The sequence below is a fragment of the Spermophilus citellus genome (genome assembly GCF_964194105.1).
Source record: "Spermophilus citellus genome assembly, chromosome: 15".
NCBI classification, from domain to species: Eukaryota; Metazoa; Chordata; class Mammalia; order Rodentia; family Sciuridae; genus Spermophilus; species Spermophilus citellus.
In genome coordinates, this window is record NC_138195.1 from 80,661,644 (window position 1) to 80,681,960 (window position 20,317).

Sequence of the window (20,317 nt, forward strand, 5' to 3'; positions counted from 1 at the left end):
CCCTATAGTCCACGTGTTAATTTGGCATAGTGGTGCTTTGGAGCCAAATTGCCTGGGTTTGAATCCAAGCATTGCCTCCTCCAACTAGCTATGTTGGCTTAGGGAAGTTATTCATCCTTTTTATACTTCAATTTTCCTTGGTTACAGAACAGGATTTTTCACTACTCCGTGAAGATACATGCAAAGGGATTGTAGATGTTCAGGGCTAGAACAACACCTAAACAAACTAAGCTCTCAATGAATTTTATTTCTGTTTCTCTATCTCATTCTTTCTTCCTCTAACTCATTCTGTAATCTCCTGTCTACATTTTTGCTTTCTCTTGGTTCTAGAACAAATCTAAGGTGCATTAGGATTAAAACAAGTATATGAGAAAATCAGGGCAAAGAGAAAAATAAAAACTAAAATTAGTCAGAAATATACTAAGGCCCTATTCATTAATTAGAAGTAAATTAACCAGATATGGTGATGCATACTTCTAATCCCAGAGACTTGAGAGACTGAGGCAAGAGGATTGCAAATTCAAGACCAGTCTTAACAACTTGGTGAGGCCCTAAGCAACTTAGTGAGAACCAGTCTCAAAAAATAAAAAGGGCTGAGGATGTGGCTCATTGGTAAAGTGCCTCTTGGTTCAACCCCCAGTACCAAACAAATTCGCTCTGAACTTCCTTTGGCCAAAGAGGAAAATCTAGTCAGTTATAAGCATCAAAACATCCAACAGGTGAAACACAAATTGGTTTTGAAAAGCACAGCTTTCCTTAGCCCCAAGTTTTGAGTGTCATTCTTCTTCTGGGCCTTCACAACAGGATACCTGTGGGGTGGAACATGTCTTCAACCATATCTTCCATAGCTTCTCACATTCAGACAAATATAGGACTGGGGCAGTACTCACAGGTTTATTTGATCACAAGCCCTATTGGAGTTGCTAACCTAATATCACACCAGATACAGTACTTTACTGTGGGGGAATTGCCTATGGCTATTCACGGGTAAATTGAAGATTCAATAAAAGAGAAAATCTAGCTTTCGGAATAAAAGGGGTTGCTCTGTATGTGTGTTTACCTGTAGCCCATGGACATGCCTCTGAGTGTTCTTTGGGATTTGAAACTTTTGGAAACAATTAGACACTCCACTTATTTTGCTTCCAGACTTAGTCAAACTGTACCCCTCCTTCCCTGGAACTATTGGGCACATTTCTTCACACCAGGCTGCTTCTAGACATACCATTACTTCCCCAGTGCTCTTTCGATTACATAGACAACCCTGATACAGGTGGGAGGGTTTGTATAAGGGTGTGAATTCCCAGGGAGGGGGATCACTGGGGGCCCTCTGGTAGGTTAACTGAGGCAGCCCTATACAGTAAAGCCATTCTGTAATGGCAAGTACTCTCCCCATGGCTTCCTTCCTTGAAACTTTCCCTCTCTCCCACCCACCATGATGCCAGGGATTGAACCTAGGACCTTGCACATGCTAGGTGAGCTCTCTACCTCCTGGCCCAAAAATTTTCACTTTAACCCCTCTTAGAGGGTCTTAAAGAAGGTATCCTTCCAGTAGATTCCCATGTCATTAACAATGCAGTTACATGCATATATAAAACCCCTGTTTAATATTTAAAACAAAGTACATGCAGTCCTCTAGATGTGATCAGAAAAGTGCTGTGTGTATAAGTAGAACACTTACAGGGCACTAGAGGAGGCTGAGTAAATGATTTGCCAAGGAAAAATGATACACAAGAGCTACAGGCCACTTGGACCATAGTTTTAAGTTTGTAGGTATTAGTTCTTTTCTATATTTAGGTCATTGAAATAACCACTTAAACCACATGTAGACCTGCTGGCAAATATATTGAAACAGTGGTATAATTATTTATTTTATGAAGGGGAAATGGGCCTTTTATATAATGACCTTACAATAAGTGTCATTTTTATGTGTGGAAAAATAAGCGCCTGCCATTTTCTTGTTATTCTGAGGTCAGAGCCTACCACAGAGATTTTAATATTTGAAAACTATTCTATTCACTGGAATCTCAGCATTTAAAATAATGATTTTCTCAAGATACAGCATTCTGATGCACTATGTCTGACCTTCATTAGTCAGGAAAATAAATTCTTCTAACCCTCTTATTTTGTGTTCTACTACTTCTGTGTTGCTCGAACTGATGTTGGGTGATCAGGATGATTTTTCACTCCTTCAGCTTTAGTTAGCTTTTATCTGTTGGTGTAGCTATCCTACCAACAGATGTAGACACTTTTGCAGTCACTATGCCCTCAAATATTTGTACTTTAGAAAATCATTTTAACAAAATGTTCACTAGTAAAAACGGGTCAGAACTGGGTATGGTGGTACACGCCTATTGTCCCAACTACTCAGGAAGATGAGACCAGAGGGTAGCTTAAGCCTAGGAGTTTGAGGCCACCTGGACAATACAGTTGAGACCCCTAACTCAAAAAAAAAAAAAAAAAAAAAGATGGTATATGTAGTTAGGTTAGGATAAAGACCTAGTGAATCTTATTTAAATACCAGTGAATTTTAAGAAGTTCCTCTTATTCTGTGCTGCTTAATCTGCTGGATGCATACATTTTTTGGAGAAGGATTAAATAATGAGGTATATTTCTGCTCTTTGAAGGAAAAATTATTAAAATAATAACTTACTCTAGGAAAAAGAAGTACATAATATTGAACAAACACTTAAAATCATTAAATTAATGAAAGTAGCTTCAGCTTTAGAACAAGATCATTAGAAATATACAAAAATTTTTTTTGGGGGGGTTGTTAAATAGTTCTAAAAATTAATGATGTCTAGGGTGTAGCTCAGTGGAAGAGTAGTTGGCTGGCAAGCACCAGGCTCTGAGTTTGATCCCAGCACTGCAAAAAATCAAATAGAACAATTATGCTAATGATGAAAAGAACTCCAAAATAATTTAAGAGTATAAACTCTTGAGAACAGGAATCATATCTTACTGACTTTGAAATCCCCTCCTTGAATCAAATATTCTGTGTACAGTAGACAGACAATAAATGTTAGATAGTTCAATAATATGACAGATTTTAATAATTTAATTATGTTTTTACTTCGGCTTAGAGCCTGTGTTTCTAATTCTTAAAGACTTTCTTCTACTTTGTTGATTTAAAATTGCTTAAAGCGATCACCTAGTGTGCATCTTTCCTACCATATCATCACCCCTCAATTAAAAAAATGAACCTCGTGTTGGTGAATCAACTGCACTGGGTTTTGTTTGGCAGATTCAGTAGTGCCTCATGGACAGTTCCAAATCCCTGTGGAAGGGGGCTCACTAGTGAAAGCCCTGAAGTGCTCAAGCAATTCACACCGGAATGGGACCCTGAATCTCACTCGTGACAGGATGGAGAAGTGTGGGCTTCCCATCGCAGAGTAATGGCAGTTTATTCCCAGGCATTATTAAAGGCTACACCCTGGATTTATTTATTTATTATTATTATTATAAATTCTTTTATTTCAACTAGAAGGTACAATCTCTTGGGGGTTTCATAATTTTAAAAGCTACAATCACATCATGTTGAAACACATAAAACAACAATGCTGTAAGTGGAACTACTTGGCTTTGACCTCACACATTTCTGCACAGCCCTTGTGGAATCTGCACAAAGAAATTTCTTCTCCCTTTGCTCTAATAAATTGTTCTTGTATATAAGTTGCTTTCTATTCCATTATATCTAGAGTGGTGAAATAACAAGGCCAGCCATGTAGCCAAAGGTCTCTCCAAGCATCCAGGAGATGAGCCATGCCTGCCATGGTCTTTCCCAGTCCAGAGGAATAGGAAATACTCCAAGCCATGCTCCTATAAAACTAGAAATTGTAGTGATCAGGAGACTATATTCCCAAATGGATGTAACTCCATTTTTACTGAAAACTTTTAGCCATGCTTTGAGATTTGATCCTAACAAATATAAACAAGGTACAGTAGTAGTAAAACTAGACAAAAGAACCGCAAAAAAAAAATTGATTCCAACACCAACTCTATTCCTGGTGCTCCATATAGATCCATATAGAACAAAAATCACATGAAATAAAAGCAAGACATAATAAAGTAGACACAACATTTCAAAACTCTGGTTACCTTATGTGATAGTGAACTTCTTTTAGAGGATACATTTGGTTTTACTACCAAATATAATACTAGATTGACAGCAGTTCCAAAAACAGAACAGATGTACAACCACATCAAGTGTGTTTCCAATATTGAGAAGTTCTCCAAGAACACTAATGGAATGAAGATGCATAGAATAATTGAAAATATGCATAAAAGATGGGTATACAGTAGTCTCTTGATATCTGTATCCTTCATGGTGTTTTTGGTTTTTGTTATTGTTTTGGGGTTGTTGTTGTTTTTTTCCTTTGTTTGTTAGATAACTCTCCTGACCACACAGGGGAAGGGGAGGCACTGCCTCCCTCTCTAAGTGCATCAGGCTGCCATGACCCTCACTGGATTGATTCTTTTTATCCTGTGATACTGGGGATTAAACCCCTGTCCTTGTGCATGCTAAGCAGTCACTCTATCTCTGAACTACATCCCAGCTTTATTGTATTTCAAGGCAGGGCCTCACTAAATTGCCCAGGCTGCTTCAAATTTGCAACCCTCCTGCTTCAGCCTCCCAAGTAGCTGGGATTACAGGCATGAGCCACTGCACTCTGCCTATACCCTGGCTTTTAGGTAAAATATTTGCAGAAAAGTTGTGTTAAATACACAAGAAAAGAAAAATAAAGCCAGACTTTCACACAGATGCTGAATTCACAAACATATATAGGGTTGAAAGGTGCCAGACTGAGCACTTACAGTACACATGTAGCATAAATTTTAGATGAGGTGCACTGAAATATTTTTCCACTTAAAGTCATCTTCATTGTTCCGGGAGAATGGTGGAAAGCATACTTTTCTAGTCATTCTGTTTTTCAGGATCATCTGTTTGGGACCACACTGTGGCCAAGCCTCTGGAAAACATGGGCAGCCCTAGTAGTATCTCTAAGAGTTTTAAAGGGGCCATCGATTAGCTGGCGTTGCTCCAGGTAAAAGCCTCCCGAATCAATAATCTCAGGAGCCTCACAATCTCACTTTCCTTTCAGAAGCATTTCCCAAGCAAAATGTGGCATAAAGCCAAAGAATTCTTAATTTGGAAAGGAAGTTTGCAGTCTTCCAGTTTGATTTTTATCTCCTACCCAAATTTATTTTAAATAATTGATTTTAATTTTATAACGTAATGAGTAAGATTATTTTAATCAAAAGGAAAAAATAAATTTGTGTAGATTTGTTTTGCTTCAGGAGATTATCACCCAGCACTTGTGACAAAATGCCTGTGTAAGAACTTTTCTTCCTCTGAATTTTAGGATGAATCTAGATCATCTGGACTGTCCAACAACAACAACAACAACAACAACAACAACAAAACTGAAAATGTTAGTTGTCATCATACTGGTTTTTGCATTTTTCTTAATAGGGCAAATGAGCCCACTTCCTAAATTTCCTTATGTTAACTGTCAAGAAACCCAGAACTGTTTTCAGTCCCAGCCATTTGTAATTAGAGCTGTCCCAGCATGGTGACATTGAAAAACACCAATCTTCAACAAGCAACAATAGTGGAATGGTGTTACCAGGTTTGGCTAAATCCAGTGGTTCTAGGTGTGACTTGCAAATAAGACCTCCTGTCTTGTCAGACGCAGGTGGGGCAGAACAGGCTGTGGATCTTCTGGGCCTTTTGTCTGTGCCCTGTTGCTCTTCATTGTTTTCATGACCATGCTATTGAGCAGTAACTCATAAAAGGATTAGATGTTCCTATTGAGTGTCCAGGCTTGCAGTAGGTAAATTCCTGGAAAGCTCCCTGGTAATTTAGCAGCCTGTTGTGGTCATTTGTATGAAATCTACTTTTGCATGACCTTTCTCAATACATGTAATAAAAAATAATATGAGATACAGTGGAAAGTTTTTCAAGTTACTTAGAAGTAGTCAAAATGATGTCACCAGAAAACATTTAATTTTTAATGTCAGCACCCAAATTAATATCTTTGGTATCTAAAAGCCAAATCTGTTGGGGGCTGTGTGGGAGTGACTTATGCTTACTTAAATCTGACAGATTGTTGACTGTGGTAAAGCCAATTTGTACAGAAAGGTAATTATTAAAAGCTTTTTTTCCCCTACTTTTTTTTTGGGGGGGACATTTTTGGGGTACCCAGAGGTGCTTTACCACTGAGCCACATCTCTAGCTCTTTATATTTATTTGTTTATTTATTCATTTTTATTTTAAGATAGGGTCTCACTCAGTTGCTTATGGCCTTGCTAAATTGCTGAGGCTGGATATGAACTTGTAAGCCTCTTGCCTCAGCCTCCCAAGCCACTGGGATTACAAGTGTGCACCACCATCCCAGCAAAAAGCTACTCTTATTTGGGTACAAACTTATAGAAACTCAAATTATTTAAAATAGAAAAAACATTTTATTATAAATTTGAAAACTGAAATGTCAAAATTTTCATGTGATTAGAAATATGGCTACTTCTACATTCTAATATTAGAGAGAAGTTTGTCCTCAGAGAGGTGAGAAAGATCAACATGGTTTCAGTGAAGGTTAACAGAAGCAGACAACAGTGGTCAGTATCACTTAAACTGAATTTTCATAATATAAATTTGGCCCCTTGTACTTTTTTTGTAATCTTTTTTTAAAAAATTTATTCTTATTTGTTATATATGACAGCAGAATGTGTTTCAATTCAAAATATACATATATAGCACAATTTTTCATATCTCTGGTTGTATACAACATAGAGTCACACCATTCATGTCTTTATACATGTACCTAGAATAATGATGTCATTCTCATTCCATTGTCTTTCCTACCCTCATGCCCCCTCCCTCCCCCTCCCTCCCCTTTGCCCTATCTAGAGTTTGTCTATTCCTGCCATGTGCCCCACCATCCCCATTATGAATCAGCATCCTTATATCAGAGAAAACATTCAGCATTTGGTTTTTGGCAATTGGCTTACTTTACTTAGCATGATATTCTCCAACTCCATCCATTTACCTGCAAATGGCCTCTTGTACATTTAACATAGGGTGATTTCTTCCTCCTCTCCATTAGTTACAGTAAAGATGACATCTTTTAAAACAAGCCTTGGGTATACAATAACCAATAAAATGTGGGTGTCATGTGTGTAGTGTAATAATATATTTGGGCCTATGTGTTCGGACACTTAGTTCTCAGTTTTTACCAATTATTTTATACCTAAGCTGAACATTTCACAAATGTTGATGTGAGGTAGAAAAATAACTATTTTCTTTTCTGTTTTATGTATAATGGATGTTTTATATAAATTTTCCTTGGTATTAACAGTTATTTAACAGGACAAGCAAATATTGGGATTTCTTTCTAGTAAAGCACGTACATGGTATACATATTCATTCAGTCATTTTTAAAAGGCTGGCCCTAATGGAGAAATAAAAAGAATGTTTTAATGATGAGAGATACACAATAGTCTTGTAGTTGTTGATGGAAGGAGTCTCAAAATGTTTCAATTATGTGCTTTTTACAATTGCTAAAAATTTCCTTTTGCATTCGTCTTTTCACCCTTTATTTCCTAGAATTTTTATATTATTGAGAGAATATGCAAAGAATGTTTTAGAAAAAAAACAATACAGAGTATTTTCTGCTCTCCCTTGACTTCTTATGTTGGTACATGAATCTCTACAAAATTCCTTCTCCAAAGATGTCCAGAAATACTTAACTTCATCCACCATGTTTCTTATGCCCTCCACCTTCTTCCTCCATATCCACAGAGCTCATTCTCTCTTGGTCTTTTTCTCTCTCACCTCCCTCTGCCTTTTTTTTTTCTTTTTGTCTCCCCTCTTTTGCAGAGTCTTCCCTGTCTAACTTTAAATTGATTAGAATGCATTAATTTTTAAATAAGTGTCACATATCCTTAACTGAGCACTAAAAGGTTGAGAAGGCTTCATGGTGTAGAGTCTGATCCAAAACTAAGTGAGAAGAATTTTAAAAACAAGGGCTGCCCTTCATTAGCCCTCCTGCTATCTCCTGACAGGCTCCGTGCCCCTACGTGGCCATGCCAGGCCAGGGCAAGCCCCGCTGCCGTGCACCATTTACCCTCTGTCAGCAGCTTCAGTCAGAGCCAGGCGATACTGTACATGCGAGTCTGTCATGCGTCAGCCTCAATTAAGCTCATATTGCTGTGCTTAGGAAACGTAACAGCCTCCTGTTAACCATTTTTTTGTTGTTTCTTTTTTTTCCCCTCCTTTTTCCATTTTTTCTCATTCACCTCTCTTCAGAAACCCATGTTTCATTTGGTGAAAGTATGAACATGCTATTTTAACTTTTTACAAAGAGAAATGGGTTTTAAAGGAAGGAACTCATTTAGGTTCCAGTACGTTGCCTCTACTCATGGAAATGTGCTCAAATATGCCCAAATGTGTTAACACCTGAGTGTGTTATTTAAAGCAGGGAATTATGGGCAGCCCGACTGACATTTTGTACCTTTGCCAAGTTTGGTCTTGAGTCTTACAAAGCAGTTTGCCATTAGGTCTTTTAAGAGTAGAGGAGCAGCAGCCGTCCAGCTTTATCAAACGTTGAGGTGCTTCCTTCTTCACAGTCTGTCATTGACTCATGCCCTTGGCATCTAAGGTGGTGGTTTTTTTGAAAGGAGAATGGAATTGTACTACTTTTTTTTTTTTTTTGGTGGGGGGAGTGTAGACAGCACCAGTTTATATTTGGTTCACTATTTTGTGGTTTACCATAAGTTTATGGGAAAAACAAAAAGACCACCCGTGGCTTCTTTATGCTGAGTAGCTTGTCAGCCAAGTTAGTCTCTTATGAGCAATTACCTTTTAAAGGGAATTCTCAAAAAAAAAAAATCAGCAAGAAGCTTTTGGAGACATTTTTCTCTTTATTCTGATAACTATTGAACACTCAAAAGAGCTCCTTGTGTACTTGAGTGTATAGGTCGGTATGGAACTAGCTGGAGTTTTGAAGGATTCATGGAGATTTTATGGGCCTGGTCATTTTGTGAACTTCTGCCAACCTAAGAGGCTGTTGTCAGTCACAAGGCACAGTGTGACAGAAATCACAACACTGTAAATACTGGGAGGTTTGTGGCAGGACACAAGGTTCTTAGCAGAAAGCAAGGTCAGTTTCACAGATGAGAATGGAGACAAAAAGTATGTAGGTATTTTTTTCTTTTTTCCTAAGCACACCACCAGCATAGGTAAGTAGCTTTTAAATAGCATCATATTGATGATCAATCCATGGAAACGGATGGAGTATACAGATAATGGAATTCAGACTTCCAAAATATGGGGCCAAAGGATCATTGATGATTTTATTAATTGAAAAACTTAAAAATCCATAATTATCCAAAGTTCATATTGGCAATAGGTTAAGGATTTCCAATAAGATGTAGCAGTCCACAATATTGGCTTTCTGGGAGATGTATATTAGTATTAAATGTGAAGTTATTGAACGTCCTGAGTGAAAATTGTTTGCAAGAACCAACTGTCACAGTAGTTTAGCAGGGCAGGGTTTGCCTGAGATACTGCAGATTTAAGAGATTTCCATCTGGAGAATAAATGGCAGCAGAGAGGCTATATAAATTAATATTTATGAATATTTCTTTTGTACCCCAGGTCCTGATGAACATCATAGAAGGAGTCTTCAGTTTAATCTTTCCTAGCAACCACATTCTTATTTGGATAAGTCCCACACCAGTGACTTTTTAGGTTCATCAATTTAGTAAATATTTTTGAGCCCCTACTAAGTGGCAGATGCTTGTTAGGTACAAATGAGTCAGTGCTGAACAAAATAGACATTTCCACCCCTCATGGACTTTAAAGCCTAGTGGTGGAAATAACCATTAAAAATGTATAATTTTAAACCATATGAAATGGATTGACTGAAGTAGAGAAGGGTTAACGGGGATCTTGATCCTAGGCTAAGGGTCAGGAAAATATTCCCAAATAGGTGATATATGCTAGGTGATCTGTAATGTGTAGGAGTGTAGTACACAAAGCAGGTGGGGAATTCTGGGCAATGGGAAGAGTCCACTAAGAAGAAAGAAGAACATGCAAAACTTCTGGGGCCGGAAAGAGCATAGCATATTTAGGAACTAGAAGACAGTGTGGCTGGAGCTTAGGGGATGAGGTAGAATTGGTAGTATGCACCCAGAGCCAGAAAGGCAGCCATCATAGCCTCTTCATGGCCATATCTGGGTTTGCTCTTTATCTGAAGGGCAGATATTTTCCATCTGAAAAATGAGAAGGTTAGAATTCAAGTTCTCAACCTTGGAAGCTGTTGGAAATTAGTAACATTTTCATTGTTTCAGTTACCTGACTTTAGCAGGTAGAGGCCAGGAATGTTAAATGTCTTTGAGCATTTGAGAGAGCTCCAAGGGACAAGGATTTTTCCAGCTGAAAATACCAATATAGGGCCTCCAGAGAAGGCACTGTACTAAACAGTCATTTGAGTGGCTTGCCAGCCTAACAGTGTGTTATTCCATAAATAAAAGTAAAATGTAGACTCTAGAAAACAGTGAAGATAATGGCAATGATTTGATTTGATTTGATATGAAAATCTTAGAACTTTCATACCAAAACAAATGAATGCTACATTAGTTGAGATGGAAGAGGTGTCTCAATCTATATATAACTGGAAATTAGATAAGCTAAAACATGTTTGTTTGGTGCACTGGAGGCCTTTCAAGACAATAAGGGAAATCTAAAAGAGGAAAAAAGAGGGAAATAACAAGCTAAAGCCAGACTAGAGAGCCGTGAGCTAGACACAAATACAAAGACTAAGTTCTCTGGGACCAATGCCACCCCCAGCCCTGCAGTTGAGAATCTAAGGTACAGAAGTGCACACCCACTTGCATTCGTGCCCATGCACGTCGTGCACACACACATAATGGGACAGCTAAATTTGAAACTTCTATTTAGCCAGTACACATGAAGAGGGTAAAAATAGTATTGGGTAAATCATACCTACTGAGTTCCAGCAAAAGTAAGCAAATGCTTTTCTGGAAGAAAGTCTCTTTAAATTAGGCTCTCTGTATTCCCACAGATTAAACTGCAAAGTTATAAAAAAATTTACCAAACAGTGCACAGAAGAAAATTACCATAAATGAGAATCCACTTTAACAGCAAACAACACATTTTTATTTCCCAAGATTTTCAGATGTTGGAATCATCAAAAAAAATTTAAAAATTATATATAATTATGTGTATGTATGCAGAAAATAAAAAAGGAATTTGTGAATGATGAAGCAATAGTTGACTATTAAAATGACCATATAGAACTTTTTGAAATTAAAATCTGGATGAGTAGGTTTGTAAGCAAACAAGAGAAAGTTGGAAAGATACTTAGTGAATTGGAAAATGTATTATACAGAATTCAGCACAGAGAGAAAATTAGATTGAGAACATGAGAGACATGTTGAGACATGGAGGAAGAATGAGAAGATTCAAAGACATCAATTGGAGTCCCAGAAGGTAAAATTTAGAGGAGCAATATTTGAAAACAAAATAATAACTGAGAATTTTTTAAATGTGGAAAAAGACAAAAATCCAGATATACAATATAGACCAAGCAAAACAAATACAAAGACGTTCACATCTAGTCATACTGTTTTGAAACTGTAGAACACCAAAGTCAATGAGAAATAAAAGCAGCCATAAATAAAAGACTCATCACCTAGAAGCAAGCAATAAGTTAATTAAAAGTATCTTAGCAATAATCAAAGACAAAAGACAGTGGAATAATGTCTTCCCAGCATTTAGGAGAAGATAACTTCCAGCCTAGAACTGTCTTCTCAGGAAACCATCTTTCAATAACAAGAGCAAAGCAACATTTTTAGAGAAATACAAACTGATATTGCCATCCATAGACATTTCACCAAAGAAACTTGTACTTCATAAAGAGGGAAATTACTTCAAAAGAAAGCCAAAAGAGTAAGACTAAAAAGTGAACAAGAAGTTACTAAATCAAATGAAATCTTAAGTATTTTAAGATTTACACTTATAATCTAGATTAAAAATACCAATAGGAGTTAGGGTTTAGCTCAGTGGTAGAGGGTTTGTCTAGCATGTGATAGGCCCTGGGTTTGATCCCAAGTACTAAAAAAATGAATAAATGAAATAATAGTAATAACTAGTTTGAGGAAAGATGTTGTTTGAAATAATAGAAATGTTCTTGCTCTTGGTCTTATTGTTGAAGTTAAGAGGGGAGTGATCAGAGTTGAGATATTTTGAGATATTCTAAGCACCTGTAATCTTCAGGAAAGGAATTAACTTTAAACTCGTTTCAATGCATGGTAAAATTGTAAGTGTAACCATTAAAAGAATAAAATGAAATTATCTGAATTCAAAAAATTACTTGCATTTCTATGTAACAGTCAAAAAATTTGAAACAAAGAATAAAGGGCACCACATACAACTATAGAAGTTACCTGGAAATGAACATAACAAAAGATGTGCAAGATCTGGGGCTGGAGTTGAGGCTCAGAGGTAGAGCACTTGCCTAGCACATGTGAGGCTCTAGGTTCGGTCCTTAGCACCACATAAAAATAAATAAAGATACTGTGTCTATCTACAACTAAAATATGTATAGTTAATAAAAGATGTACAAGATCTAATTTTTCTACTTTGCAGCTGTGATCATGAGCAAGTTACTTTGTCTGAATCTCAATTTCTTATCTGTAATATAGCAATAAAAGTAGTACTTACTTTGTACTGTGGTAAAAATCAAGTAAGAAGTAACATTTAGCACAGTGCCCCATTGTCACCATCAACCTCATCAGGCTGAAAGCCATGAGAGAAGCCATGGCCCAGTGTTCATCTTCTCAGAGTCTAATAGTGATGATAATACAACAGGCAGATAGTTATCAGAAGCTTGAAAAGTTGTAAATGACAGAAGGTGACAATCAACCAACTGTGAAGAGAAAAATTTTGATCCAGGGAAAAGAGGGTGGGTCCTCAGACAAGACTTTGTGAAGTAGATGATTTTTGAGCCCAGCTTTAAACTACTGGTAAAGTGGAGTAAGTGTGCTATGATTTGGGAGGGCACTGTGTACATTCCTGAGTCCACCTTAGCTGAGTATTCTCAGGACATTCCAGAGGAACAGCATGGGAAGAACAGGGGTGCAGTTCTGCTTGGCTGACCGAGAGGAGATGAGGTTGAAGATGGGTTAGAGGAAAGACACTGAGGTAACACAGGTGAGCTTTCTCTGCACAGCCCATTGTGACAGTGAGCCAAGTATTAATTAGCTGTCAGATAAGAAAATGTCTGGAGGAATCTCTAAGGAAAGGTAAATCCAGCCTCTGGAACATTGCCTGGCACATTAGTAAACACAGTTTGGGGCTTTGGGGGTTTTGTTTTTGGTTTTTTAAAATAATGAATGCCTATAGTGCAGTGGGTACTGAAAAATTGTCTTATTGGTGATGTCATGTCAAACTCAACTAGGGTTTTTTTCCAATTGACTCTCATGATTGAAGGAATTAGTACATGCATGGTCTGAGCCAGCCCATTGCATCTGGAATGAAATGGTTCTTTGGGGAGAAGCAGTGGAAAGGGTGCTTATTGGGACTATGAATGTGGAAAGTGGAGACATGATAATGATGACTTTCTCTGGCCCAAGTGCCTGTGTGCGTAAGCACATGCAGCTGGGGGTGGGAGGGCTTTCCTGGGATGGGGAAAACGTGGGCCCCAGGATCTCAAATCGCATTTAGGAGCTGTACCGAATTTCCAACAGCTCTTGTTTGAACCACTTGCTGCCTCCACCTGGGAGGCCCCCAAGCTCCAGGGCTGGCCTGGTGCTTCTTTAATGTTGTTCCTGTAGAATATACAGGCTATGTTTGTTTCTTATTTCCAAACCATACCTAATTTTTACAGAGCTTTTCACTTTAATGTTTGGCCCAGATGCACATAATCATCATTCTGCTCATGACTAGACACAGCTGGGGGAAGAATGCCTGCTAGATGAGACTTTAATGAACTTCTTCCTTGTGAGTAGGGTCTGGGATAAAATGTACATGGATCTGTCTACCTTTTTTCCTGACAGTGGAACTGATTTGTTTGCCAACTAGTGAGTAGCAGAATGGATCCTGTGGATGGATGGAAGTTAAAGGTGCAAGAGGGGAAGACCCCAGCTGGTGAAGGACATAAGTGAATAGACTGTGGAACAGAGAATACAGCTGTTCAGGTGCCTGGGAAGGTCTTGACCTTTTGAATAGTTTTTTGATTTTTGAAACTGTTCAGCAACAATCTGGAAGTGTTCCCAGGACTTTAAAACTCTCCACTAAAGTAATTCTGGCAACAGTGCGGAAATCTTTGTGATAGGTAGAAGCACACTATGTTTTTAGGCCTGCTAAATAACTTTGTGTAATACTAACAGTGCATGTTGTTCCTTTCACTTAATTATTATTGAACTTTAATAGAATTTGCATCTCATTGTTGGCCTATAGTATCTGGCTCTTTGCAGTATTTCCATTACTGATCATTCAAACTATTTGATTCCTACAAGCATTTTATTACTTCTATGGTGGGAGACACTGTGGAGATATAAAGAGGAAAGACAGACTTTGCTCTTCAGGGGTTTTGTTTAGTGGATAAAAGAAGAAGGCTTGCTTGCTAAGCTGATGGTTAAAGCAAAAGTGCAAACTACTTTTTGACCATAGAGAAGAAGAAATGGATTCAGTTGAGGAATACTGGGAAGATTTCTGGTTGGGGTCAAATTGTAGGGTGTGTGTGTGTATGTGTGTGTGTGTGTGTGTGTGTGTGTGTGTGTATAAACACGTGTGTGCTTGTGACACCGGGGATCAAACCCACAGGCATTGTACCAATGAACTACATCCCAGACCTTTTTATAATTTTTAAGATAGGTCTCACTGAGTTGACCAGACTGACCTTGACTTTGTGATCCTCCTGCCTCAGTCTCCCAGGTCGCTGGGATTACAGGTATGCGCCACAGCACTCAGGTGAGGGTCAGTTTTGAACTGAGAATTTTAAGCAAGGAACGAGGGATAGGAGAATTCAGAGATGCTTGGGAAAAGCGACAGTCTGGGAACATGAAGTGCTTTGGAAGTATGCTTCGGGAAGCAGATGAGCCACACGTGCGGTGGGCTGGGGCCAACAGCAGAAGCCTTGCCTGTCGGCCAGGACTTGGGTCTATATAAGGCACTGTAGGTTTTCCTTGTTTTATGGACAGAGACTTCAGAGACCCTATTGGTTGCTATTTATTGTTCAAAGATGAAAATTTTTTGTTGGGAATGGCCTTTTCTTCCGTCTTGTTTTGGTAATTTTCATTTGTTTCAATATTCACCAATAAACTCTAAGTAGACTGACCATATAAGGACTCATCACTGTCTCCCAAAGTGTGTTTCCCTGCAAAAGGTGTTCCACCAAAAGAGGGCTTCCTGGTCACATGTCCCTGTGCTGCCTATTGCACTCCTGTCTTAGACGGTCAGGTTGTACATTACCATAGAAATGGTTCTGAGAAGAAAAGTCCTTTTTAACTGTCTAACGAAGAGTTGCTCAAATGTGTTTGGTCACAGATTCTGTTCATCTTATTAACATCTCACAAAACAAGTTGGGGAAAATGTTGGATTAGGGTACACTTCCTAAATAGTTTTTACTTGTGTTTTTCATAGTTCCCATAACATCCCAATGAGATTGTCATTATTTTCCATCTTTCAAATAAGACCTGAAATTATATGACTATCCCCAGTTTACAGACCCAAAAGAAAACCAAAATTTGTACTTAGATTGCCCTGACCTGAGAGCCATCCCACCCCATTATAATACCTCTTACTTTCATATACATCATTTCACTGAGCACCCCTATGTCTTACCTGGCTCTGGGTCTGTCCCAGGAGCCTTTTTTATGTGTGTCTTCCTTAGCTGGTCTAGTCGTGGCCTTAGCCTACACTCTTAATTGTCCATTGTGCAGCACCTTTCATGGTCTGCACTCTTCCATGTGGATCTGACCACTCCAAGTGCACAGTATTATGTGTTAGCCTCCCCACACACCTTTTTTTGTACACTTGTCTTCATTCTCCAGGCCTCATGCTCCTTAAATACCGGGTACATTTAGTAGGTTTGTGTCTAACGCATTTCTTGGCCCACCGTGTCTCTCGGTGCTGCTTTGCTGAATGAGACCATTGCTCGGGAGTGGGGATCTGGAGTGAGACCTGGGCACTTTTTCTCCCTCTGGTACTGGTTGTGCTGCTGGGTCAACTTGCTAAGAAACATAAAGGTGGGTTTTTTTTCTGTATGCAGGTAGTTAATCCACTGATAGGGAAACAGTTATCCCATCAAAATGTAAGCACAGAAATGTACCACAAAATGCAAAAAGCCAATCAATATATTTAAAAGCCAAATTGGAAACTGGGCTCTGTGCTTCTGAAAGAGACTTCAGGTACAGTTGTTTCTGTAGGTTTTAACCCTACCTGGCACAAGGCACACCCGTGCAATAGGATCTGTACTTCAGCTTCCTCTGCCTTTTATTTATGCACTTTTTAGCTTTGGCTTTGGAAAATCTTAATGCGAACCAACAGTGCTATTTTTATGTATGAAAATTTATATTTATAGAATAAATAGTGTCTTAAAAAAATGAAGTGTAATAAAACCAGGTAGAAGAGTCACAACTAAAAATAGTCACATATTTCTTTATAAGGGACCAAGGGAAAATCAGGAAATAAGTGCAAACTGGCCATGTTCTAAAACAAAATAAGACTTGAAAGATAAAATGATCGATTCCTATAATTTAGATTTTTTTTACCTAAGTTAGTTAGTTCTAATTTCTCTGTTCTTTTAAGAGTTTGGTGTAGCATACCTCTTTCGGACATCCTGAAACTTTTTGTGAAATAGCTGTAGTTTTTAAGGCTGGTTCAAAAATCTGAACTAAAAAATCCAAAGCACAAGTTAAGGGGTAGATTAGCCAAAAGTTTAAGCTATGTAAGTAAGAATAGGCTCTAACTTAAGTTTTCAAAATTCCAATTATGGGTGTTCAAGTGCATTTGGACAAGCTGGGTTTGTTATTTCTGGAGTTAATAAGCAATTTCACAATGTACTATATATCACTTTTAAAGACATGATAAATTGTCCCTAATGGTATTGTGTGTATAAACTAGAGCTCTTTCTGCTGTGTATATAATTCTCAGGATTGGGTGGTACACCTGAAAAGGCTTGGATTTTAATGGGGCCTTTTTAGCACTTTTGCACCTCGTATGCTCAGGATTATGCTTGATTGATGACTTTAAATGTGCTGGCATGAGAGATATGTAGATCTTAATGCTCTTAAACCATTTGTTTTCCAATCTCTGTAAAAGGTCCCTCTGTTTGGGGGTAACACTTTATCCTTCTTAAGTAAACAGAAATAGGTTTCTGGGATTTTGCTCTTTAGCATTGTAAATCCAACAGGAAAGAGACAAGCTAGAGGCTTTTAAGAGAAGGCTAAAAACACTATGTTCCCATTTTATTAGAGTAGCCAAAAAAAAATCAGGGTGTGTGTGTAGATATGTTTTTTCTTTCTTCTAAACAATATTAAAATAACTCTCTTTTTTGGCCAGAACACTGAATCTTCTCTTTTCCTCTGGGCTGCTCGATACTTCGCCATTATTCTCAGCCTGCTGGCTGAGAAGTCTCTTTGGATCCTGTCATTCTCTTAAAACAGCTACAGGGCTGGCTCCTGTGTGACCAAGGGGATGTTCTCCCCAACAGTCTTAGAACAAGAGATCCCGGCTATAAATTGTATCCTACTTCCCAAAAGGCATTGGGACTTACTCCTCAAGCCTGGAGGAGTTTTATAATCCATTCCTGTAGGATTCCTCTGGTCTAGACAGAATCTTCAGTGCTTCAGGAGGGGCTGAAAAAACTGCTGGTGAGGGTTCCCAGTTTCCGCTTCCCCATCTAGGCACTATGTGGGGGAAAGGGAGCAAGCTGCTTCTGCTGAAAGAACAGATTGTTTCAAGATTTTGAGATCTGATCATAAACAGTTTACATGGGGAGGCGCTGGTCAGCAGCAGCTTTGACTGCCAAGCAGTGAAACCCATTGCAGCAGATCTGTCTGCACAGGCCTTGGCCTGGGCTCCCAGTTGTCCATCATCTTTTGAGAAAAGAGACCAGCATGGTTCTGACAAATGCATTTTCACTTCCGTCTAAGATCTGAACTTCAGGACTCGAGAGTTGAAAGACTAGTGCATTTACCCATATTTATAATATGTTGCTAATTAGCAATCACTGTCCTTGTGATCTTATTCTTTGTCGTCCTCTTGAGGCATCCCATTTGTTTCATTTTCTTCCTCTCCATCATCAGACACACTAAATGGAATATGGATTATTCTGGCAGCAGGGCAGTTTGAGCCCCCTGATTAGTCTAGAATGAAATGTGAAGGGAAAAAATGTTTGAAATGAGCCATTGTGTCTCCTTGTTCTCAAGATGTTATTTTGAAATCTTCGTGGGTGGTGATATATTTACTGGTAATTCATTTTACCTAGAGACTTCTAGGATTCCTGGGAGGGCTTTTTTTTTTTTTTAAATGCTTTCTCTTTTTTTTTTTTTTTAATAGTTCTTATTAGGAAAAATGCTTATAGGTGAAATATGAGTATAATAGCAGAAAAGATAAAAGTTCCAGACATAATCTTAGAGTAACTAAAATAACTGACAGCCTCGAAGCCTTTTATCCCCAGTTTGTGGCTGTTATTTTAAGTCTGTGAGTCAGCAGTATCTGATACTTTTTCTGCCTAATAATCCAAAAATTTTTTTCACTTAGACTCTTGAAATTGTTTATTTTAATGAGTATTTTATAATAAAATAAGGCTAAATACATGCTGGACTTGGGTGTAACTTTTGTGACAGCGTGCACGTGCATGTGTGTGTGTATGTGTGTTTAAGACTTTGGATCGTTTGGGGTTTGTGGATCAGCAATAGAGCACTTGCCTTGCTCGTGCGGGATCCTGGATTTGATCCTCAGCACCACATAAAAATAAGTGAAGTAAAGGTATCGTGTCCAACTACAACTAAAAAATAAGTATTAAAAAAAAAGACTTTTGAAAATGTAACAGCCACCATTACATATGAAAACACAACATCAGAAGTACCTTGTGTAATATACAGGAAAAGCTTACATGAGTCTGTGTTGGAAAAATGGATTGATAGAGCCAGAAAAGATCTGAAAGCCAACTCTAGCTGCTTACAAAGGAGAAAACTGAGGCCTGGCGAAGCAGCATATACGATGGCCAAAGGAAACTAAAACCAAGGTTTTCAGCTGGTGGTCCACCCATCTTAATGTATACCAGGGATGTGCGGATGTGCTCTGACCTTTGTCTTCAGATACTGCATATTCGCCATTCCCATATAAACAGATGAAGACATAATGGAATAATTTTATTAAGTGTAACAGTATTTAAAATTTCACATAAATGGACCCACAAAGCCTGCATCATAACTGTTCTATTCCAAGGTATTTTGTTCTGTTCAGACTGTTAGAGCGTTTAACAACTTACAAATTAATTGCAAATGCAGCTAGCTGAAATCTTCATCCACTAATAGCCAATTAATTAAACTTATCTAATGTTTATCACGCATAATTGCCTGGCAGATAATTGGTCCTTGTTAAATATATGTTGTCTTCTCTGTCTCAGTTCTATCTTAAGCCAGTTTCTCAAATGGTGAACTTTGAATTACCTTGAGTGTGTTTTTTTTTTTTTTTCTGTTTGGTTGGTTGGTTGTTTTTTTGTTTTTTGTTTTTTGGTTGTTTTTTTTTTTTTTTTTTTTTTGGTACAAATTCCTGCTATCCAACTTCTATTTGAAATCTCTGGGGATTCTATTTATTTAGCTGGGCAGATGCTCTCTTCACACTAAAGTTTAAGAATTACTGCTTAACATAATGATAATGAAATTTTAATTGTTTAAAGTATATTCAGTTGCTCAATTCGATTAAGAATGTGGAAATACTGAAATATTATCACCAGACAGATTTTAGAGTAATTATATAAATTCAACAAACCCTGTTCCTTATATGACAATTGTTTTTTTGTTGTTGTTGTTGTTTGTTTTTTAATTCTATCATAATTATTGAAAATTATTCTGATAACATAGAAGAATTTAGAATAAAAAGTAGAGGGGTCTTCTGCTTTCCCTCCAGACATCCATCTCTCCCACTCCCACTGCCTAACTACAGCTACAGTTGGTGTGTATGCTTTGGGATTTTCACCCATGTATTTATATAGTTTACCTATATGTAAGTACATATTTATATGTAATGTGTACAGACATAAACACATCTGTGTCTGTGGGC

At 37.9% G+C, this 20,317-nt stretch overlaps 1 protein-coding gene and 1 pseudogene across 9 annotated transcripts in view; one reads left to right on the forward strand and one right to left on the reverse strand.

The window, feature by feature from the left end:
* VTI1A (vesicle transport through interaction with t-SNAREs 1A) overlaps nucleotides 1-20,317 on the forward strand; it is a 443,239-nt gene that overhangs the window by 136,898 nt on the left and 286,024 nt on the right. The window lies entirely within an intron of this gene.
* On the reverse strand, nucleotides 3,678-4,323 carry LOC308634536 (phosphatidylinositol-glycan biosynthesis class F protein-like; annotated as a pseudogene). The gene has a single exon. The product of its transcript is annotated as a phosphatidylinositol-glycan biosynthesis class F protein-like (transcript).